The sequence below is a fragment of the Stenella coeruleoalba genome (assembly GCF_951394435.1).
Source record: "Stenella coeruleoalba genome assembly, chromosome: 5".
Lineage (NCBI taxonomy): Eukaryota > Metazoa > Chordata > Mammalia > Artiodactyla > Delphinidae > Stenella > Stenella coeruleoalba.
In genome coordinates, this window is record NC_137150.1 from 80029254 (window position 1) to 80054379 (window position 25126).

The following is a 25126-nucleotide window of genomic DNA, read 5'->3' on the forward strand; positions in this document are numbered from 1 at the left end:
GGCTGGGCCGTATCCCAAGTTATTTTAAATTAGTGAGGTCACTATTAATGCAACCAACTATATTAATAAATGCAAGAACATTTCTTGTACATCTATCAAATCCAACAAGCTCTAAGCTAAAATCAGGTTTTAATATTTTATAGATGGGATAGGATTTTAGCTTCTAATTACTCATTTGCCATGTTCTCTTGTTCCAGGAGAAAGAGGGTGCATGTTATCGTGCTCAGTTGTTGAGAGAGAAAGAAAGCAACAATAATGGCAGACTGATGCTGCAGGTAAGTTGGGAGTCTGTATATGTTGTTCCAGACACTATTATTTATTTCCTCTTTATGCATTACCTCATTTAATTCTCACAAACCCCAGTGAGGGATAATCATCCCAATTTTATGAATGGGAGAACTATGGTTCAGAAAGGTTAAGATACTTTGTCAAGATCAAGGAATCACAACTTGTAGCCAGATCTTTTTCGTTATGAAGTTCAAGCTCGCTCCACCACCCAGTCTTGATTGTAATATCTGTAGCTTCATTGTAGCCCATATGGGAAGTGAAATTCCAGCAGCCACGCCAGGAATTTGTGAAAAGCTTCTGTCTGGTCAAGAATTGCCACGGTTCTGTATCAGACTATTTCTGTAGTTGGACACTTCTTTATTTGAGGAGTTTCTGGATTTGCTTAACTTCCCAACTAGTGTTGGGATTCTTTTAGAACCCACCTTGAACTAGTAAAGCAAAAACGAGGCAGACAAACTGAATGAATGCCCAGGAACCAGAGCAGTGCTGAGGAGGACCCATGGCCTGGAGCTGGGCCCACAGTCCCCATCTCCACTCTCCACAGCTCTCATGCAGTTTGCTTCTTTGCAACCTCACAACCGAAGAAGAAATGGGGTTGAGTATGAGATGGGACTTCTCTCTCCAAGCTCTGGTTTTTCAAATCTTTCTGAGGGCCCTTGGTGGACCTGGATTGGGTCTCGAGTCCTCTCCTTGGCTCACATACTGCACTGGGGCTGGGGAGTGAGTTGAGGTGAGGGCCACTGTCTCACTCTCACATGCCTGTGGCCAGGGGAGGGGCCTCTGTAGTCAGAGGAAGGGGAGTTGGATGCTGGGAAGGAAAAGTAGATAAAAGAAAGCTGCGGGGAGAGTCTTCCAGCTTGCAGGGACATGCCTTTGGATCAGGGAGAATATGACCAACAGGAAGTATCAGTCAGGGCCACCTCTGCCCTGTCCTGTGCCTGACCCCTACGTTGGTGAACACCTTACAGATTTTGAATACGGAGTCAGAGGTGAGAACTTCGGTGTTCACTTGAATTCGTACTTCCCTGCTTTTGGCTCTACCCCTCTCCCCACTCTGTATTCTCTCTTCAAAGTCCTCCAAATGTTCTTAAATTCGTTTTTAAAAACTACAATTAAAACAAATCTGTTTATCTCCAAAGCTTGTTGGTTCATTATGAATTCAGAGAATAGTTTTCTGATTTATTTCCTCTGTTTGGGCTTCTTCTGCCCTGTTAGTGGAATTTGAATCTAATCTTTGTGATCAATTATAATTAATTAGGCAGTATTCTTCCTCAGTAATGGTGACGGTAGAATGGTTATGGCGATCTGTGTGTTTCTTTCACTCTAAGCTGTAAGTAGAGATCTGTTTGTTAGATTGCTGTTAATTAATCGTTTAGTTTGTCAAAACAACACAATGGGCTTAAAAATACATTTTGATAGTACTGTTTCTGACTGTGACTTGTGAATCTCTGCCGGCACCAAGAAGAAATTGATGAGAAGGATAAGGTCTCCTTACGAAGTTGATGATGCTGGTGTGTAAATCTGTGTCACTTGCTGGGAATGTATGCCTTTCTGAGACTGTAGATTTATTTTTAGGACATATATACACGTGAATATAACTGATAATTCATGAGGACAAATGTACCATCTGTAATTTATTTCAGATCGATGCACACTGGCAAGTTGCAAAATGGCTGTTTTTCTGAGCCCTGGATGATACTCGTAGATGGTGCAAAGAGTTCATTTTTAATCAATAATGTCAGTCTTCTCCCAAACTTGTAACTAACTATAGTGCTAAAAAGGACCCCAGTACAATGTATTTTACTGTATGTCTTCTAATCACATTCAGCTCTGAGAGTGGAGGTGCAAAGAAATAGCCCAAATATTGGCAGCAGTGAGGAGAGGTGAGGAAGAAGCCCAAGACTTGGGCATGTCATTAGATTGGATGAGAGAATTATGGCTTTAAGTGGATTTTTTTCCCCACTCTACAAAAGAGGAACATTGCCTGCTCCTGAGTGTCAAGGCAAGGAAGTGAGCCTTAGTCCCTGGCTTGCTCTGAGCAGGTGTTCTCTGAGTAGCAGAGAGGGGGTTTCATAGGCCCTTTTCAAAGCAGTACAAGTCCTTTGGGAGGAGAGGGCGTGTGTGTGCAGGGCTGGGCAGTCTTGAAACCTGCATCTGATGCGGGGCACAACTTGCATCATTTGACTTTGGAGGCACATGGGTTGGAAGGCTACTGGGTAATGGGGGAGAACTGGACTCACTAGCCTGTTGTTTGAGTGAACGCTACTAATCAGTTTGTTAAATGCAGAATGGATATATTGTCCAGAGGATATCCGGGGACACCTCAGTATATAATCAAAGCATGAGGTTGGGAGAATCAAATATCCTTCCCACCTTATTCCTGGGTCCTCTGACATTGTCTGGTGATCCCTTCCTTAGGCCTGCAGGTGGAAGGTTGTTTCGTTTTTGCTTATTTGTATTATTTTGTTTCATTTTAAACTTTGCTGAGCATTTCAGCATTAGCTTTATCTCCAATTGCATGATGATAAACGTAGTCTCTAGTTCCAGGAATTTTACTTACTGCTGAGGGAGTGTGGAGTTGTGGTTAAGGGCGTGGACTCCAGGGCCAAATCACCTTGACATGAACCAATTGCCTTAGTTTCGAAACTTGGTCATTGAATAAACTTGGACATAGTAGTATGCTTAATTTCTTCTACTTAAATTACAATTTTTCATGATAATACCTATTTCATAGTGTTGTTTTGAAGATTTAAAAGAATGTATGTTGAGGATTTAGACAAGTTTTGGGGATACAGCCAGTACTATATGTGTCAGATAGAGAAGCAATACATCAGAGTGATCGAGAGGGCAGACTCTGGTAGGCAGACTATATGGATTGAAAGTACAGCTCTGCCACCTGCCTGCTGTGTGGCCTTACGTCTGTCATCTAACCTCTCTGTGCCTCAGTTGTATCATCTGAAAACAGTACTACATCTCAATGTTGTTATGATAATTAAATGCATGAATATATGTAAAACCCTTAGAATACCACCTCAAGTGTAGTAAGCTTATATTCTATCTATTATTATGATTATTATGGGAAGAATTTCTTGGGTCCAGGGATTGTGTGGCAGATGTCATGACAGTGGTGAAGAGCATGGGTTCTGGAGCTGTTTTCTACCTCAGTTGTGTCATCTGAAAAATGGGGATAAGAATAGAACCAAACTCCCAGGAGAGAGTGAGGATTAAATGAGACTGTGCCTGGAGTGGGACTGGCGCCTAGCTGGGGAATGGATGTAGCTGGTTTAATTTATTGCTCTCATAATTGCTGTGGAGGCTGATACCTGCTGCTCATGTCCACAAGGCAGCCCTTAGAGTTCTCAAATCGCTCTGGAGCTTACTGCACCCCAGGGTCCTCCCAAATTCCCACACACACCAGAGCACAGCTGTCTCTTCCCTCAAGATGGGGGCCCTTTATGCTGTTCCTTGCATATGGCTTTTTGGAGCCATAACTTGGTTTGGTTTTGTTTTTTTTAAACATCTTTATTGGAGTATAATTGCTTTACAATGGTGTGTTAGTTTCTGCTTTATAACAAAGTGAATCATTTATACATATACCTATGTCCCCATATCTCTTCCCTCTTGTGTCTCCCTCCCTCCCACCCTCCCTATCCCACCCCTCTAGGTGGTCACAAAGCACTGAGCTATCTATTTTACGTTTGGTAGTGTATATATGTCCATGACACTCTCTCTCGCTTTGTCCCAGCTTACCCTTTCCCCTCCCCATATCCTCAAGTCCATTCTCTAGTAGGTCTGTGTCTTTATTCCTGTCTTGCTCCTAGGTTCTTCATGACTTTTTTTTTTTTTTAGATTCCATATATATGTGTTGGAAAATATCTCGATTGGTCAAAATAATTTAGGGATGCTAGAAGACATATAGATTACTAAACAAAATCAAAATAACAATAGCTACTGAGCCTTTACAGTGTATCAAGTCCTGCGGGTATGTTCTTTTAAAAATAACCACTTTATTGAGCTATAATTTACATACCATAAAAGTCACACTTTTAAGGTCTCCAATTCAGTGGATTATAGCATATTCACAGAATTTTGTGACCATCTCCATATCTAATTTTAGAACATTTCATCACCACAAAATAAACCCCGTACCTTTAGTGTTACTTTCCATTCTCCCCTCCCCCAAGCCCCTGGGCAAGTACTAACCTATTTTCTGTATGGATTTGTCTACTCTGAACATCTGGTATAAGTGTGGCCTTTTGTGAATGACTTTTCTTCACTTAGCATAGTGTTCTCAAGATTCATGCTTGCTGTAGGATGAATTAGTACTTCATTTTCTCCATTCATTTTTACTGTAGAATAATATCCCATGGTATGGATAAAGCACATTTTGTTTATCCATCCATCAGTTGGTAGACATTTGGGTTCCTTTTACTTTTTGGCTGTTATGTTTAATAGTACCATGAACATTTGTGTACACGTTTTGTGTGGACATATGTTTTCATTTCTCTTGGGTATATACCTAGGAATGGAATCACTGAGTTATATGGTAATTCTTATATATAATCTTTTGAGGAACTCCCAGGATGTGCTCTTTTACCTACATCAGCTGACTCAGTTCCAACAGTGCTCCTAGGAGGTGCTTGTTGATTGTCTCATTTTACACATGAGAAAGTTGAGGCATGGAGAGTTTAAGTAACTTGCCCACATTCACAGAGCAAGTGACTGGTGGAGCCAGAGTCCAATCTTTGAAATATTGTTATGTGCCAATTGTGTCTCCAGAGAACTGTTGAGGATTCGGAGAAATGTGTTCATTAAATCAGTTTTAAAGAAAATTTAAGGGACAGGGATTTTCAAAGACAAAGGGTATTGGTAGTGGCCAATAAACCTTCCCCAGGTAAACTTGGATTCTGAGAGGAATTAAACTTGAATGAAGGGAGTTGTGGAAATTAATCCATGGTGATATCCACAGGGTTAGGCAGTTATTTGGAAAATGACCAGCAAAACATAAATGGCTCAATGCCAGTTTGGCTTGAGAAGTATAGAATCTGAGTACCAGTATGTTGATAGTTAAATATGCTGGAAATATTTATCTTCTCCCAGTTTGTTTGTCTTTTCGTTTTCTTTATGGTATATGATGAAAAATTTTTTAGTTTATTTTTAGAGCAGGTTTTAGGTTCATAGCAAAATTTGGGGAAAGTACAGAGAGTTCCTCTAGACCCTCTCCCCTCCCCATGGCCGCCCTCCCCGACGCTGTACATCGCCCACCAGTGTGTGTTTGTTACAGCTGATGAACCTACATTATCACTCAAAGTCCATCATTTACATTAAGGTTCTCTGCTGGTGTTGTACATTCTATGTATGGTTTTAGACAAATTTATAATGATATACACCTACCGTTGTATCATATGGCATGTTTTCACTGCCCTAAAAGTCCTGTGTGCTCTATTAAAGTTTTAAATTTTGATGTAGTCAAATTTGTATACCTTTACTCAAGGGCACAGACTCTGGAGCCAGGCTGCCTGGATTGAAATCACAGCACTGCCATTTGCTAGCTGTGTGATGTTGGGAAAGCTACTTAATGTCTCAGTGCTTCAGTTTCCTTATCTGTGAAATGGGGATAATAATAGTGTCTACCTCAATGGGCTATTGGGAGGATTAAATGCGATTATACATGTAAAATGCTGATAATGGGGCCTGGCATACATACAGGAAGTGCTTTATGAGGACAGGATTTTATTACTATATGTTTTATGGTTTGTGCTTTTGTCTAAGAAACGCTTCTTTACCCTGAGTAATAGAAGTCTTCTCTCTTTGGTAGTTTCTATTCTGCTATTTAATTTGTCCTCATTTACTGGATTTTTTAAGTCTTATTGGTTGTTTTCCTGCTTAAGTTTTCAAGCTTCTCTTCTGTTTCTAGCACTTAATAAACCTATGTAATGTATACTTTGCGTCTGGATTGTATCTGAAGCGTTTGTTGGTATGTTTGTGGACAGACCTTTGCTTGTTTCTGCTGCTCTTCAGTCAAGTAGCCTTTTTAACCGTGTGTGTGTGTGTGTGTGTGTGTGTGTGTGTTGTGTGTATGTGTATAGTTTAGGTCATTTACCCAAGGACCTAGGGTATCTACCAACCTGGGATTGCTTTAAATCAGATTCTCTGAGTAAGGTTTTTCAGATAACATGAATATAGACCAAAAACCCTTGTGGGCTGGCTTATTGATATTCAGGTATGTTTCTTCACCTCTATCAGGTGCCAGAACTGAGACCGGTGGTAATTCTTGCTATTCAGCACGGTTACTTTCTCACCCATCCTCTCTCTGAGGGGGAGCTCTTGGGGGCTTGGAATTTTGTCCCATATTCCCCACACCCACTGCTCATGCAGCAGATGATACAGAGGCTTAGGGTCTTTAGGGTCCAAGTGAAGAGGCTTCAAGGAAAAAATCCTGTTCTGGTGCTTACTTGTTTTCCAGTATTCTTGATTTCACTTCAGTTTTTGGGCTCTGTGGATTCTTTTTGTCACTTCAGCAGTGTGCTTAAAATTCTATTTCTCTGTATTTTTTATTTTATTTTATTTATTTTATTTTATTTTTTATTTTATTTTATTTTTTTGCGGTACGCGGGCCTCTCACTGTTGTGGCCTCTCCCGTTGCGGAGCACAGGCTCCAGATACACAGGCTCAGCGGCCATGGCTCACGGGCCCAGCCGCTCCGCGGCATGTGGGATCTTCCCGGACCGGGGCACGAACCCGTGTCCCCTGCATTGGCAGGCGGACTCTCAACCACTGCGCCACCAGGGAAGCCCTTCTCTGTATTTCTTAATCCAATGTTTTAGTTGCTTCTATCAAGAGCAGTTAGAGTATTTAATTTGCAGTATTGCCAGCAGTGTGTCTTCATCCTTCCTCTGCTCCTTCCTCTCTGTTCCCCTCCCTTCCCCCTCCTTCCCTCTCCTTCTCCTTCCTTTCCTCCCTTCCTTAACTTGCCTATAATTGTTCAGCAAACCAGCCTCATCCTAGAAAGAGGAGGCCTAAAGAATAAAGACCTTTTATATGGGTGATGGGCTTTCATTGTCCTAGCACCAATTTTCTTGCAGATTTTTATTTATTGAATTATGTGTAAATAATGTTCTAACTCTTCTTAGCGAAGTATAGTGCTTTATTCATTATTATATCCACAGTGAACTAGAGACTTATCATAAGGCAATAAACACAAACTTTCCTTCTGGGTGTGTATAAAAATAAATCACATTTATAAAAATATAAATTGCATTAAGTTAACCCTGTCTCTATCCTTAAGCCTTTTGACTGTATTCAGTTCCACTCCTGTGGGCCAGGCTTTCATTTCTCTAATCTTTGGACATTCCAGAGTTTCTTAGGCAATTCTGAAAGTCTTGTTTTCTTAGGATTATTATAAACCTGTTATTTAAAAGTCTTAACCTGTTTTATTCTCAAATCTCTAAATTGGCTTCTAGCGAGGGATCCACTTTCTCTTCTTCTCTGGGCATCAGGGACGATCATGATGGCTGGTCTTGTCTGAACTGAAGGGGCTGAATTGCAGTTCTTGCAGCCCCCAGAAAGATGCTTTTCGTGGAGTAGATTTTATTATCCAGAAAGAATGGACTGAGCTGAATTTCCTAAACCATTCAGATAAATTTAGCCTGGAGCCAGCACATGAAGTTCATATGTCATTCAATCACCAAACATTTATGAGACACCTATTGTGTTTCAGGGATTAAGGCTATGTATGAGGGACTGGAAGTGCAGTTATCAATAAGATGGACTCCTTGTATCTGTGTATTACATCATCATGTTGTACAGCTTAAACTTACACAATGTTATATGTCAATTATATCTCAATAAAGCTAGAAAAATATAAGACAGATGCCCTGATCTCAAAGAGTTAATGGCTTAATAAGAATGGTAGTAGATCTCCCCAATACTTTGTGTTCTAAGAGAAATACCATATCACCATCTCCCTCCCCAACTCACCCTCACCAAAAAAATAATACTCTGGAGACTTGGTTGGTTTAGTAAATATGCAGTATTTATAAAGGTGTGATCTCAGTAGAGTAGCTGTGGTCTCAGAGTAGTTTTGCATTTTTAAAATCAATACCTAGGGGTACCTTTTGATATTTATTCACTATCTTTCTTAAACATTTAGGATTCTTGGCACCTTCTACTAAAAAGTTTTGTTCCATTTTCTTATCCCCCAAACTTGGAGTCTCTTACTCTTTAATACTCCAAACTCTCCATCTACCCCATCCTGATAATGCCATCTTGTTTATTCAGTCCCCCCTCCCCCATTCTCCTTTGTGTAAACAATAGCCCTGGTAATTATAATTATTCTCCTGATTGCTTTTCTTGTGATAACCTTTCTAAGCAGCTTTGGCTCTTTCTTTACAGAGAGTGGGACTGGGAGAAAAAGCTAAGTAAGCAAAGGAAATTGGTGAATACCAGCATGTTAATATCTCCATCTTATCACATCTACTTGTATAGAGTAAGTCCTCTCCTCAAGCAGATGTGATTTGAGCTGTTCTTTACATTGAGGGGTAATAGTGTATTGTGGCCCAAATGTGGAAATGTGGATACTCAAAAATGCCGGTTTTCAAGGAGCCCAGTGACCAAGTCATCACTTCTCGAGATAGAGTCATCTTGTTGGCCAATAAGACCAGTAGTAGGGAAGGAAGTTTAAACTGTTACCAGAAAGAAATGGTGGCATTCCTGGAAGGATGATCTGGGAGAATTAAGGAGGACAAGGAAGGAGTAGAGGGGCATAATTGATAAACATAAAGTGGGCATGGAGAGCTCAGAAAGAGAGACATAAGATCAAGTAATTGTTGGCTTGTGCAAATCCCAGGGCTATGGAATCTAGGTTCTTTTTATTTCCAGAGCACATGTGCTGTTTTCTAAAGCATGCCTTGCATCATCTAAAATACATCTTGTTTCTTGACCTGAGTGGATCAGCATGAAACAGATAAATTTTACCATTCTGTTCACATACTGGAGATCTGATGGGGCAGGCTTCACACAGCTTAAATTTTACTGTATAAATATACTTTGCAGCAAACTGACATGGTATCTTATGTTTTCGGTAGTGGTGGGTTATAAACTTAAAGCTGCCCCTTCCTGTATTTAATCACAAGATTCTGTGTTGTAATCTTTTCTTCAGCGTAGCTGTACATTGGATCCTGCCAGATACGTGAAATTCCCTGACAATGTCAGGAATCCTCCTTGGTGAGGTTGTAGGTGTTTCCTCAGTGTCCTCAGGGAAGACTTACTGTAGGATATTTTCACTATTGACATTGATTAGACCCTGGAAGATTCACTTTGGCCTTGTCAGTTCTATTGTTTCAACCCCTCAAAGATTGCAGAAATCATATTGCTTCCATGCTCTATGGTAGTCTTAGTCTGCTGAGGCTGTTATAACAAAATACCAGAGACTGGGTGGCTTGTAAACAATAAACGTTTATTTTTTACAGTTCTGGAGGCTGGGAAAGCTAAGATCTTAGCAATGGCAGATGTGATCCTTGTGAGAGCCCTTCTTCTCACTGTATCGCTACCTTATGGGAGGGACAAGGAATCTGTCTAGGGTCTCTGTTATTAGGGTACTAATCCCAATGGTGAGGGCTCAGCTCTCATGACTTAATCACCTCCCAAAGGCCCCATTTTATTATACCATTACCTTGGGGGTTAGGATTTCAACATATGAATTTTCAGGGGACACAAATGTTCAGACCACAGCAAAGGTCATTAGCTGAATAGCGCTGACCTCTCTATTAGCCTCAGGGTTCGAGGGTGTTGCACGTCAGCCTAGAATTCAATGCTCTGTGATAGGTACTTAGCTGTGATTACATAAGAGTTTCTAAAAAAAGTTTTGAGAAAAGTAGTAAATGGTTATAGGAAAATTAGTGAGCCGTATGTAAAAATATAGGAACGATTATTTATATCTGACCTCATATACCTTGTACTAAAATAAATATGAAATGGAGTATTAATTTGTGGATATAGAAAACAAAAAAGGAAGTTGAAACAAATAGAGGAAATATTTATTGAATTTCTAGATAGGAAAACAATTTTTAACCTTATAACTGTTGAAAATAATCACACAGGAAAATATCAATAGATTTTACTACATAAAAATTGTAAAATATATGTACATCAAAATATATAGAGAGAATTAAAAGTTCACTATAAACTTCAGTAAATATGATAGAAAAAGTTAATATTTAAATATATAAAGAACTCATAAAAAGATAGGAAAACTATTAGAACTCAAAAAATGAAAGAGTAAAGAAATGTGTGTGAGAGGACCTTCAAGATGGTGGAGGAGTAAGATGTGGAGATCACGTTCCTCCCCACAAATATATCAGAAATACATCTACGTGTGGAACAACTCCTACAGAACACCTACTGAACGCTGGCAGAAGACCTCAGACTTCCCAAAAGGCAAAAAAATCCCAATGTACCTGGGTAGGGCAAAAGAAAAACAGAGACAAAAGAATAGGGACAGGACCTGCACCTTGGGGAGGGGGCTGTGAAGGAGGAAAAGTTTCCACACATTAGGAAGCCCCTTCACTTGTCGGGACGAGGTGGGGGGTGGAGGGGAAGATTCGGAGCCGCGGAGGAGAGCGCTGCAACGGGTGCAGAGGGCAAAGCGGAGAGATTCCCACACAGAGGATCAGTGCCGATCAGCACTCAATAGCCCGAGAGGCTTGTCTGCTCACCCGCCGGGGCGGGTGGGGCTGGGAGCTGAGGCTCGGGCTTCGGTTGGATCCCAGGGAGAGGACTGGGGTTGGCTGTGTGAACACAGCCTGAAGGAGGCTAGTGCACCACAGCTAGCCGAGAAGGAGTCTGGGAAAAAGTCTGGACCTGCCTACAAAGCAAGAGACCATTGTTTTGGGGTGCGCGAGGAGAGCAGATTCAGAGCACCACCTAAACGAGCTCCAGAGATGGGTGCAAGCTGCGGCTATCAGCGTGGTCACCAGAGACAGGCATGAGATGCTAAGGCTGCTGCTGCAGCCACCAAGAATCCTGTGTGCAAGCACAGGTCACTGTCCACACTGCCCCTCCCAGGAGCCTGTGCAGCCCGCCACTGCCAGGGTCCTGTGATCCAGGGACAACTTCCCTGGGAGAACACATGACATGCCTCAGGCTGTTGCAACGTCAAGCTGGCCTCTGCCGCTGCAGGCTCGCCCCGCATTCCGTACCCTTCCCTCCCCCGGGGCTGAGTGAGCCAGAGCCCCCTAATCAGCCACTCCTTTACCCCCCTACTGTCTGGGTGAAGAACAGACTCCAGAGGGCAACCTACATGCAGAGGCGCGGCAAAATCCAAAGCTGAACCCCAGGAGCTGTGCGAACAAAGAAGAGAAAGGGAAATCTCTCCCAGCAGCCTCAGAAGCAGCAGATTAAATCTTCACAGTCAACTTGATGTATCCTGCATCTGTAGAATACCTGAATAGACAACGAATCATACCAAAATTGAGGTGGTAGACTTTGGGAGCAATGGTAGGCTTGGAGTTTGCTCTACGCGACTGACTAGTTTCTGATGTATATGTTTATCTTAGTTTAGTTTTTAGTGCTTGTTATCATTGGTGGATTTGTTTATTGGTTTGGTTGCTCTATTCTTTTTTTATTACTTTTTATATTTCTTTATTTCAAAAATATTTAAAATTTTTTTTATAACTTATTTTATTTCATTTCATTTCTTTTCTTTTTCTTTCTTTCTTTTCTCCTTTCTCTTCTGAGCCCTGTGGCTGACAGGGTCTTGGTGCTCTGGCCAGGTGTCAGGCCTGAGCCTCTGAGGTGGGAGAGCCAAGTTCAGGACATTGGACTACCAGAGACATCCAGGCCCCACGTAATATCAGACTGCAAGAGCTCTCCCAAATATTTCCATCTCAATGCTAAGACCCAGCTGCACTCAACAACCAGCAAGCTCCAGTGCTGGACACCCCATTCCAAACAACGAGCCAGACAGGAGTACAACCCCACTCATTAGCAGAGAAGTGCCTAAAATCATAATAAGGTTACAGACACCCCAAAACACACCACCAGACATGGTCTTGCCCACCATAAAGACAATATCCAGCCTCATCAACCAGAACACAGGCACCAAACCCCTCCAACAGGAAGCCTACACAACACACTGAACCAACTTTACCCACTGGGGGCAGACACCAAAAACAATGGGAACTGCGAACATGCAGCCTGTGAAACAGAGACCCCAAACACAGTAAGTTAAGCAAAATGAGAAGACAGAAATACACAGAAGATGAAGGAGCAAGATAGAAACCCACCAGACAAAACAAAAGAAGAGGAAATAGGTAGTCTACCTGAAAAAGAATTCAGAATAATGATAGTAAAGATGATCCAAAATCTTGTAAATAGAATGGAGAAAATACAAGAAACATTTAACAAGGACCTAGAAGAACTAAAGAGCAAACAAACAATGATGAATAATACAATAAATGAAATTAAAAATTCTCTAGAAGGGACCAGTAGCAGAATAACTGAGGCAGAAAACGGATAGTGAGCTGGAAGATAAAATAGTGGAAATAACTACCGCAAAGCAGAATGAAGAAAAAAGACTGAAAATAATTGAGGACAGTCTCAGAGATCTCTGGAAACATTAAATGCAACAACATTTGAATTATAGGGGTCCATGAAGAAGAAGAGTAAAAGAAAGGGACTGAGAAAATATTTGAAGAGATTATAGTTGAAAAGTTCCTTAATATGGGAAAGGAAATAGTCAATCAAGTCTAGGAAGCACAGAGAGTCCCATACAGGATAAACCCAAAGAGAAACATGACAAGACACATATTAATCAAACTATCAAAAATTAACTAGAAAGAAACAATATTAAAAGCAGCAAGGGAAAAGCAACAAATAACATACAAGGGAATCCCCATAAGGTTAACAGCTGATCTTTCAGCAAAAGCTCTGCAAGCCAGAAGCGAGTGGCAGGACATATTTAAAGTGATGAAAGGGAAAAACCTACAACCATGATTACTCTGCCCAGCAAGGACCTCATTCAGATTTGACAGAGAAAATCAAACCTTTACAGACAAGCAAAAAGTTAAGAGAATTCAGCACCACCAAACCAGCTTTGCAACAAATGCTAAAGGAACTTCTCTAGGCAGGAAACACAAGAGAAGGAAAAGACCTACAAAACCAAACCCAAAACAATTAAGAAATTGGTAATAGGAACATACATATCGATAATTACCTTATATGTAAGTGGATTAAATGCTCCAACCAAAAGACATGGACTGGCTGAATAGATACAAAAATAAGACCCATATATATTCTGTCTACAAGAGACCCACTACAGACTGAAAAGGAGGGGATGGGAAAAGATATTCCATGCAAATGGAAATCAAAAGAAAGCTGGAGTAGCAATTCTTATATCAGACAAAACAAACTTTAAGATAAAGACTATTAACAATAGACAGGGAAGCACACTACATTGTGATCAAGGGATCAATCCAAGAAGATGATATAACAATTGTAAATATTTATGCACCCAACATAGGAGCACCTCAATACATAAGGCAAATGCTAACAGCCATAAAAGGGAAATCAACAGTAATTGATAGTAGGGGATAATCATAGTAGGGGACATTAACACCCCACTTTCACCAATGGACAGATCATCCAAAATGAAAATAAATAAGGAAACACAAGTTTTAAATGATACATTAAACAAGATGGACTTAATTGATATTTATAGGACATTCCATCCAAAAACAACAGAATACACTTTCTTCTTAAGTGCTCATGGAACATTCTCCAGGATAGATCATATCTTAGGTCACAAATCAAGCCCTGGTAAATTTAAGAAAAGTGAAATTGTATTATCTTTTCTGACCACAGTGCTATGCAACTACATATCAATTACAGGAAAAAGACTGTAAAAAATACAAACACATGGAGGCTAAACAATACGTTACTAAATGACCAAGAGATCACTGAAGAACTCAAAGATGAAATCAAAAAATACCTAGAAACAAATGACAATGAAAACACAACGGCCCAAAACCTATGGGATGCAGCAAAAGCAGTTCTAACAGGGAAGTTTATAGCAGTACAATCCTACATCAAGAAACAAGAAACATTTCAAATAAACAATCTAACCCGGCTTCCCTGGTGGCACAGTGGTTCAGAGTCCGCCTACTGATGCAGGGGGCACGGGTTCGTGCCCCGGTCTGGGAAGATCCCACATGCCGCGGAGCAGCTGGGCCCGTGAGCCATGTCTGCTGAGCCTGTGCATCTGGAGCCTGTGCTCTGCAACGGGAGAGGCCACAACAGTGAAAGGCCCGCGTACCGCAAAAAAAAAAACAAACAAAAAAAAAACAGAAAAGAACAATCTAACCTTACACCTAAAGCAATTAGAGAAAGAAGAACATAAAAAACCCCAAAGTTAGCAGAAGGAAAGAAATCATAAAGATCACATCATAAATAAATGAAAAAGAAATGAAGGAAACAGTAGCAAAGACCAATAAAACTAAAAGTTGGTTCTGTGAGAAGATAAACAAAATTGATAAGCCATTAGCCAGACTCATCAAGAAAAGAAGGGAGAAGACTCAAATCTACAGAATTAGAAATGAAAGAGAAGTAACAACTGACACTGCAGAAATACGAAGCATCATGAGAGATTAAAACAAGCAACTATATGCCAATAAAATGGACAACCTAGAAGAAATCGACAAATTCTTAAAAGAGCATATCCTTCCGAAACTGAACCAGGAAGAAATAGAAAATATAAACAGACCAATCACAAGCACTGAAATTGAGACTGTGTTTAAAAATCTTCCAAAAAAAACAAGTCCAGGACCAGATGGCTTCACAGGCGAATTCTATCAAACATTTAGAGAAGAGCTAACACCTATCCTTCTCAAACTCTTCCAAAATATAGCACAGGGAGGAACCCTCCCAAACTCATTCTACGAGGCCACCATCACCCTGATTCCCAAACCAGACAAAGATGTTACAAAGAAAGAAAACTACAGGCCAATATCACTGATAAACATAGATGCAAAAATCCTCAACAAAATACTAGCAAACAGAATCCAGCAGCACATTAGGAGGATCATACACCATGGTCAAGTGGGGTTTATCCCAGGAATGCAAGGATTCTTCAATATATGCAAATCAATCAATGTGATACACCATATTAACAAACTGAAGAATGAAAACCATATGATCATCTCAATAGATGCAGAAAAAGCTTTCGACAAAATTCAGCACCGATTTATGATAAAAGCTCTCCAGAAAGTAGGCATAGAGGGAACCTACCTCAACATAATAAAGGCTGTGTATGACAAACCCACAGCTAACATCGTTATTTAATGGTGAAAATCTGAAACCATTTCCACTAAGATCAGGAACAAGACAAGGTTGCCCACTCTCACCACTATTATTCAACATAGTTTTGGAAGTTTTAGCCACAGCAATCAGAGAAGAAAAAGAAATAAAAGGAATCCAAATCGGAAAAGCAATAAAGCTGTCACTGTTTGTAGATGACATGATACTATACATAGAGAATCCTAAAGATGCTACCAGAAAACTTCTAGAGCTTATCAATGAATTTGGTAGAGTAGCAGGATACAAAATTAATGCACAGAAATCTCTTGCATTCCTATACACTAATGATGAAAAATCTTAAAGAGAAATTAAGGAAACACTCCCATTTACCACTGCAACAAAAAGAATAAAATACCTAGGAATAAACCTACCTAAGGAGACAAAAGACCTGTATGCAGAAAACTATAAAACACTGATGAAAGAAATTAAAGGTGATACAAATAGATGGAGAGATATACCATGTTCTTGTATTGGAAGAATCCAAGTCATTGTGAAAATGACTGTACTACCCAAAGCAATCTACAGATTCAATGCAATCCCTATCAAACTACCAATGACATTTTTCACAGAACTAGACGAAAATATTTCACAATTTGTGTGGAAACACAAAAGACCCCGAATAGCCAAAGCAATCTTGAGAAAGGAAAATGGAGCTGGAGGAATCAGGCTCCCTGACTTCAGACTATACCACAAAGTTATAGTAATCAAGACAGTATGGTACTGGCACAAAAACAGAAATATAGATCAATGGAACAGGATAGAAAGCCCAGAGATAAATCCACGCACATAAGGTCACCTTATCTTTGATAAAGGAGGCATGAATATACAATGGAGGGAAGTCAGCCTCTTCAATAAGTGGTGCCGGGAAAACTGGACAGCTACATGTAAAAGAATGAAATTAGAACACTCCCTAACACCATACACAAAAATAAACTCCAAATGGATTAAAGACCTAAATGTAAGGCCAGACACTATAAAACTCTTAGAGTCGCCCCCACTCACTGCAATTAGAGAAAGCCCGTGCACAGCAATGAAGACCCAACACTGTCAGAAAAAAAACAAAAACACAAAACTCTTAGAGGAAGACATAGGCAGAACAGTCTATTACATAAATCACAGCGAGATCCTTTTTGACCCACTTCCTAGAGAAATGGAAATAAAAACAAAAATAAAAAAATGGGACCTAATGAAACTTAAAAGCTTTTGTACAGCAAAGGGAACCATAAAGAAGAAGATAAGACAATCCTCAGAATGGGAGAAGATATTTGCAAATGAAGTAACTGACAAAGGAATAATCTCCAAAATATACAAGCAGCTCATGCTGCTCAATATCAGAAAAATAAACGACGCAATCCAAAAATGGGCAGAAGACCTTAATTGACATTACTGCAAAGAAGAGATCCAGATTACCAGCAAACATATGAGAGGATGCTCAACATCACTAATCATTAGAGAAATACAAATCAAAACTACAATGAGGTATCACTTCACACCAGTCAGAATGGCCATGATCAAATAATCTACAAACGATAAATGCCGGAGAGGGTGTGGAGAAAAGGGAACTCTCTTGCACTGCTGGTAGGAGTGTAAATTGATACAGCCACTATGGAGAGCAGTATGGAGGTCCCTTAAAAAACTAAAAATAAAACTACCATATGACCCAGCAATCCCACTACTGGGCATATACCTTGAGAAAACCATAATTCAAAACGAGTCATGTACCACAATGTTCATTGAAGCCCTATGTACAATAGCCAGGATATGGAAGCAACCTAAGTGTCCATCGACAGATGAATGGATAAAGAGCATGTGGCACATTTATACAATGGAATATTTTTCAGCCATAAAAAGAAACAAAATTTAGTTATTGATAGTGAGGTGGATGAACCTGGAGTCTGTCATACACAGTCAGTAAGTCAGAAAGAGAAAAACAAATACTGTATTCTAACACATATATATGGAATCCAAAAAAATAAAAAGCTTCTGATGAACCTAGGGGCAGGACAGGAATAAAGACACAGACGTAGAGAATGGACTTGAGGACGTGTGGAGGGGAAAGGGTAAGCTGGGACGAAGTGAGAGTAGCATTGACATATACATACTACCAAATGTAAGATAGCTAGTGGGAAGCAGCCGCATAGCACAGGGAGATCATCTTGGTGCTTTGTGACCACCTAGAGGGGTGGAATAAGGAGGGTGAGACGGAGATGGAAGAGGAAGGGGATATGGGGATATATGTATGTCTATAGTGGATTCACTTTGTTATACAGCAGAAACTAACAAGTTTGTAAAGCAATTATATTCCAATAAAGTTGTTAAAAAATAATTCTTTAACAAAATATCAACGAATGAATTCAGCAATATATGAAAAGAATAATCACAGTGAGTTTATTCTCAGAATGCAAGCATGATTATATATTCAAAAATAGTATAATTCAGTATATCAAAAGCCAAAGAAGGAAATTATATGATCCTATCAATTGTTGCAGAAAAAAAATTTGAGAAAAAGGCTTAATAAATGGAATTGAAGAAATAACTGTTCAGAAGATAACAAGATACAGATTTTACAATGTACAGACTTGGAGAATATATTTGGAAATCACATACTCAACAAAGAACTGTTATCTAGAATATATAAAGTACTCTCAGTGTCAACATCAAGAAAATCACATGATCCAAACAAAATAGACCAAAAAAAAAAAAAACCAGAAACAGATATTCCACAGAAGAGGTTATCCAGCTGGCAAATAAATATATGAAAAGATATTCAACATCGTCAGGGAAATTCAAGTGAAAACCACAATTAAAACCATTACACATGCAACAGAATGGCAAAAAAAAAAAAAAAATACGAATGAAACAAAAAACCCACAATACCAAATGCTGGTGAAGCTGTGAAGAGACTAGATTGCTCATACCTTGTTGGTGAGAATGAAAAATGACCCAGTCACTGTGAAAAAATAGTTGGATAGTTTCTTTAAAAATGTAAAGCTACCATGTAGCCTTGGACGGTTAAACTCTTAGGTATTTGTCTAAGATAAGTAAAAACTTAGGTTCACAAAAAATCTGTACATGAATGTTCATAGCAGGTTTATTTGTAATAGCTCCAAACTGGCAACAGTCCAGATGTACTTCAGTGATGAATGGTTAAATAAACTGTGGTACATCCGTACCATGGAATGCTACTCAGCAATTAAAAAAAAAAGAAAAAAACACAAACAAGCAAACAAAAAGCCCCACAAGCTATTGATGTGCAACACTTGGGTTAATCTCCAGGAAATTATGCTGTGTGAAAAAAGCCAGTCTCAAAATGTTACATATGTGTGATTCATTTGTTCTTGAAGTGACAAAATTATAGAATTGGAGAATAGAGTAGTGATTGCTAGGGATTAAGGAGGGTGTGTATGGGAGGGAGGTGGAAGGCAAGTGGGTATAGCCGTGAAAGGACAACATGAAGCATCCCTGTGGGGATGGAAATGTGTAGTATCTTGACTGTAGCGATGTCAATGTCCTGGTTGTGATATTGTACTGTAGTTCTGCAAGACATTACAATTGGGGAAACTGAGTCAAGACACATGGGATCTTTCTGCATTATTTCTTCTAACTGCATGTTGTAAGAATCAACAATTATTACAAAATAAAAAGTTTAATAAGGAAGCAAATATTATCTCTTCATCTCAGTACTATTTATAATGGCAGAAAATTTGAAGCAATGTAAATGTCCAAAACTGAGGATGTTAAAGTAAATTAAATTATATTCATACCATAAAACATAGAACATTATGTTTTTATGAAACTTCTTGTAATAATTTTGTGTTTTAAATGATGTTACAGAATATAACTACTGTAATGTGAAGTGAAAGAGCAGTATGCATGATCTCATCCATGTTTAATTACATTAACAAAACTGGAAGATACAGGACTAGTGTATGAATAGAATGTGCAGGAATAGAACCACAATACACATGGAGATTTAGATTATGATAAAGATGTCATCTCATGTCGCTGGGGCAAAGATGGACTTTTAAATGAATGTAGCTAGGACTGTTTTGAAAAGGATAAAGTTAGGCCTGTATCTCAGACTGTACATAAGAATAAACTCCAAGTGGCTTAGGAATCTAAATGCAAAAATGGAAACCATGCAAGTACTAGAAGAAAATACGGGCAAATTCCTTTTTAATCTTAGGATAACAAAAGGCTTTCTAACTATCCCTTAAAATCCAGAGGCAAGAAAGTAAAGAATGGGTAAATTTGACTATATATTAAAAAAATTGCATGGCAAAAACTGCCATAAACAAAGTCAAAAGACAACTGACAAACTGGGAGAAAATATAAACAACATACACAGACAAAAGTTACTATTTCTAATATATAAAGATCTTTTAAAACTTGAGGGGCAAAAAACCTAATAGAAAAATGGGAAAATGACATGATAGACAATTCACAAAAAAATGTCTCTCGAGCATATGAAAGTGTTCAAACTTAATGATAGGGAAACAGAAATTAAAACAGAAGTGATATATCTTTCCTCACATATCAGACTAACAAAAATTAAAAAGTATAATAACACATTCTTTTGGTGAGATCATGGAGAAACAGGCAATTTCAAACATTGCTGTGAATTCTTGCAGCTCAATATGAAAGATTTGTGTTCCCTAAGTTCAGGTTTCCTCAGATGTGGCACAAATCTTCTATGTGTGTAGTAGGATCTACCTGGGCTATTACATATCACCCCCATGGGCCTGGGGGCAAATGGAACCAGTGCAGACATGGAGCTCATGCTGATTGCTGAGCCTTGAGAAATAAAATCCTTTGTCTTTGATCTAGGGGTTTTGTGTCCTCTGCTAGCAATTATGGAACTGTGATATTTAAATGCTCACATGTAGAATAGTGGTTAGATAAATTATGACACATCTGTCAAGAGCTGTGAGCATCTGAGATTTTACCCTACATGCAGGTTAGCCAATTAGTCTGCCATGCCACAGTTTCGTGGAATCTGGAAGACTTGTGTCAGAGAAGAAGCACAGTTTACTACTTAGAGCAAATATGATAGCCAAAGTATACTTTTGGTATTAGTTTCCTGTGTCTCACAGAGCAAAGCAAAGAGTACCAGATAACACCTGTACATGTGATGACTGCACAGAAGAGGAACGCTGAGATAGGGAAACTGGATCTTTTATGATAGAGAGTAAGCATGCCTTCCCATTTGTTTGGATGAGATGCTATCTCTGTCTTCCAAGGTGGTTGGCCATACAAACATGCCTGAAAAGAGAGTCTGGAACAAAGGACAGTCAATGCTTTGCTCAAAAGATATGAAGAAATGCAAAGAGCCCCAGTAACATCCACACAGTGGAGTACCGTATGGCTATAAAAAAGAAAGAACGAAAACAGGAGAGGAGAGGAGGGGAAAGGGGAAGTTCTCTGTAAACTGATTCAGGGTAATTTCCAGAACACACTGTTAAGTGCATATAGCAAAGTGTGAAAACAAAACAAAGAACAAAAACAAACTATTTTACTACCCTTCATATAAGGGAGGTGAGGATATAAGAAAATGTACAGATATCTGCACATTTGTACAAGAAAATATAGGAAGGATGAACCAGAAATTGGTTATGCACATGGACTGGTTGGGAAAGGAGTCAGGAAGACAATGCTAATAGAAATGAGAAAGTAGGGACGAGGAGGGAGCAGCTCTTTCCTGAGTACACGTTTTTGTGTAACCTTGACATGCCATAGTAATGCTTCACATTTTCACCCTCCTCCCGCTACCCCACCCCCAATAGCTCAAATCAACCAGAGTGTGAGTGGAATCCAACATAAATACAGTGACTAATGAACCTACCTGTATTACAAATAAATAACAACCACAGTGAATAGAATAGGGAAGAAAATAACTACCCTGAGTAACTCTGGAAAATAGTATTTTGACTGAATGCTGTAGGACTAAAGACAAGAAGAACTGTACACAGATACTGTATTGTAGTTAATAAATCTGTTTCTCACAGAGGTACATTTCAGCAATTCTGTAACTACCTTGTGTGTCTCCTAGGACTGAACAAATACGTGACTATATTGTAGATAATGAGAGTCAGGTATCTTACTGGTGGAGAAAGAATTACAAACAGGGAAATGAGGAAGGCTAGGATAGACACTGCTATTACATTAGAATTGGAGGTATCAGTATGAATTCATATATATGTATACACACAGATAAATATGAGTCTATATCACATATATGTGTAAATATATATAAAGACAGATCTAAAAATTAATATACATATGTGTGTGTGCTTAGGTTATTAAACATACATGTATATTTCCAAACTTTGTCCACTGAGAGGGTCTAAGAGGAATCTGCTCCATCACCCAAACCTTGGAAGACATGAGTATGCCCAGAACTGTGATCCTGGTTTTTTAAATGCCATCTTTCAATAAAAGAAACCAGAGTTCTTGGTAAACGAGTGCTTGATTCCAGGGCAGGGGCAGGGAAAATACAAGATGAACATTATGGTATCAGAAGTGTCTAAAAAATGTCAAAAGGACACAAGAGCCAACCTGAAGGATTTCCCAGTGGCTAAAACTGGAACAGTTTGACCAATGGAAAACATAATTTTAGTATTGGATTATAACCCATAGAATAAATAAATGTCATTGAATCATATTCATCCAAAGTTTATAATTGAATATATAAATAAGTGTGGGAGAAGTAATAGCGCTTTCTTACAAAAGAATTCCAGTTAATATATACAGAATGAATGAGGTGAAAAAAGTCACCACGAGTCAAGTACCACAGTAATAATTGTTGCAGGCAAAATCTACTCATGGATGTTACTACCAGTGGGTGAAAGTTGCAGAGGAAATAGGATATTAGCAGAATCTCAAAGTATCTAACCCAATATATCAATTACAAAGGGGAAAACAGTAATTTTACAATGAAGAAACTCAACAGACACCACCCTAACTGTATGCTCAAGGTTAACATCACCAGTAATAAGACCTATCAACATCATGCACCCCTTGAAATGATGTACTGAGAAGGACACAGCCTCACTTCTGTGGTAATATGAAAACGTATAACCTCAGTCTAATCAGTAGAAAACACTAGGCAAACCCAAAACGAGAGACAACCTTATCAAAAGTCCTAAGGCCATGAAAGACAAGTAGAGATTGAGGAACTGTCATAGATTGGAGGAGACTAAGGAAATACAACTAAATGCAATGTGGGATCCTGGATTGGATCCTGGAATGGAAAAAGGGCAATAGAGAATAAACTGGCAAAATTCAAATAAGGTTGATAGTTTCACTGATGATATTGTACCTATGTTAATTTCCTGATTTGACAATTGCATTAAGATTCTGTAAATTGTTAGCATTAGGGGAAACTGGGTGAAGGGAATACATGAACACTTTCTAGTATTTTTGCAGCTCTTCTGTAAGCCTAAAACTGTTTCAAAATAAAATGTAAAAATATTCAGATGAAAATAAAATGAAATATCAATATGTTTTCCTTAGGATAATATTATAGATTTACCTATATATTGACTATACATTTTTGTAGTTTCCAAATTTATGTATTATTTGAAAATATGAAATATTTCAAATGTACTGAAAAGTAGAAAGAAACTATTAGACAACTATATACCATCTAAATTCAATGATGTTAATATTTTGCTATATTTACTTTAGTATTTTTTCAAGGATATAAAATATTACAGTCATTCAAAGACCTTTCTTGTTCTGATCTTATTCAACTTCCTTCTTTCTAGAGGTAAATATTTCTCTGAGGTCACTTGTATATACTTTTCCACCCACATTTTTATACTCTGATATATATATGTGCTTATAGAACACTGTACAAAATACAACTTGGTGTATTTTAAAAATATATAAATAATATAATGTACAAATATATAAATAATTATAAACTTAATATAAATATTATAAATAATAATATAATATAGTATAATATATTAGTATAATATATTAGTATTAGTATAATATTAGTATTATATTAGTATAATATTAGTATTATACTTATATTAGTATAATATTAGTATTATACTGATATTAGTATAATATTAGTATTAGTATAATATATTAGTATTATATATTATACAAATAGTATAATATATTTGTACATTATATAGTGATGTGTAAATAATATAATGTACAAATCCTTCTACAACTTTTTTTTTTTTTTTTTTGCGGTACGCGGGCCTCTCACTGTTGTGGCTTCTCCCGTTGTGGAGCAAAGGCTCCGGACGCGCAGGCTCAGCGGCCATGGCTCACGGGCCCAGCTGCTCCGCGGCATGTGGGATCATCCCGGACCGGGGCACGAACCCGCGTCCCCTGCATCGGCAGGCGGACTCTCAACCACTGCACCACCAGGGAAGCCCCTACAACGTTTTTTATTAAACATTATGTTTCAAGATTTGTCCATGTTCTGCTCATTTTAAATGCTGTATAGTGTTCCACTGCATAGTTACATACATTTAACCATTCTTCTATTGAAAGAACTTATTTTCTTTCTTTTTTCTCCCTTTTTTTCTATCACAAATAATGTTAACAATTAGAACATGGACAAAACATCTTGTGAGCCTGTTCACAGTTTGTGTATAAATCTCATAGAAGTGGAAATTCTGGGTTGTAGGGTATGTGTATCTTGAATGTTAGTAAATGTTGCCAACTTTCTCTCCAAAGTGGTGAAACCCATTGGTACTCCCACTAGCAGCGTATGAGTTCCCATTTCTTCACATCCTTGCCAACACTTCTATCATCAGACTTTTAAAATTTTCCAATCTGATCAGTGTGAAATTATATTTCATTTTTGTTTTAATTTGCATTTTCCTGCTTAGTAATGAGGTTGAACATCTTTTTGTATGATGCTTGGTCATTTGTGTTTCCCATTCTGGAAATCACTTTTTCATATCTAACTTTTTATGACACCTTTATATGTACTGGTAATAAAGACTGGAACAGAGCTTAGAACACCGTGGCCTCACAAATGATGCAGTGCTTGATTGCATTGGCTGAGATGCAATATCCAACACAGTCTTGGAGTACTGTGTTTTGTTCTAGGTAACTGTTCAGAGAATGTCCAGGGGTGGTTAAGGGTCTGGAAGTCATGAAATAAGAGAAATGATTGCAGCAATAAGGAATGTTGCTCCTAAAGAACTATCTTAGGAGGGATGTGACAGCTGTTTAAAAAAAATTGACAAGCTCTCAGGAGGCAGAGGATATATATGTATTAACGTTGTTTCAATGGAGCTAAGGCCAGGGGTAGTTTTGAGGAAGCATATTTGAAATCAAGATCAGGGAGACTTTTTTAACAATTGGATTTATTCTGGGATGGAATTGGTTGCCTGATCCCTGAACATATTTAAGCTGTTGGAGGCCCCTGTGAATATAGTTAGAGAGATTCCTCTGCAGGGAAGGACCCTGAAGGAATAATCTTTAGTCCATCTCAAAAGTCTGTGCTTCTGTGTAG